The sequence below is a fragment of the Capra hircus genome, chromosome 16 (genome assembly GCF_001704415.2).
Source record: "Capra hircus breed San Clemente chromosome 16, ASM170441v1, whole genome shotgun sequence".
NCBI lineage: Eukaryota > Metazoa > Chordata > Mammalia > Artiodactyla > Bovidae > Capra > Capra hircus.
Genome location: NC_030823.1, coordinates 65903222 through 65904142, shown reverse-complemented (window position 1 = coordinate 65904142; position 921 = coordinate 65903222).

Genomic DNA, 921 nt, shown 5'->3' with positions numbered 1-921 from the left:
GCTGCCGTCTATGGGATCGCACAGAGTTGGACACGACTGAAGCGACGCAGCAGCAGCAACAGATGGTAGATGCAAACCGTTACATTTGGAATGGATAAACAACAAGGTCCTAATGTATAGCACAGGGAACTATATTCGATATCCTGTGATAAACCCATACTGGAAAAGAATAGGAAAAACAATGTGTATATATATATATACACACATGTACACACACATGTACAACTCAGTCACTTTGCTACAGAGCAGAGATTGGCATGAGCTTGTAAATCAACTATACTTCAATTGTAAAAAAGCTTGATATCTAATTACCTTAAATAGTCACACATTTGCAAGTGGAGACAGTATTTCCTGATCTGTTATGTGCTTTATTCTGAAAGCTGATGTTATAAATTGAATCTAATAAGAATAATTAAATAAACTCAGATTTTTAATTAAGCCTGTTGGGAGAGCAGAAGACCGTAGCTAGCATTTATTCCATGCTACAACTGCATTAATCCATTGTGTGTGGATTAGCTTTACCTTTATAAGAATTAAGCTGCTTTTGATTAAGAGTTGCTATTTGATCCAACAAGTCCAAAGAGATTTTGGAATTGGTTGAATGTGAAAGACTGCATTGTAAGGACCAGAGACATGTTCCACTGCTGTTAGAACCAGTCCTAAATGCAACCTTGTTGAGAAGCGTCTCCCTGAAGAACTTCTGAAGCCTCCAGGATCATAAGCTTTGGTTGTTATTTCAGTAACGCCAAAGTTGGGGGTGGGTGGGAAGCTCTGTGGGCAGCCGCTGAGTATACAGAATCACACTATGTATAATTGGAGGGTGTAGTCTCAGATTCCAGCTACATAAAGTCATGAGCAGACTGAATCTCATGTCATCAATGGTTGTGTTAAAAAAGCCTCGGTCTCTGATATGGGACTCCT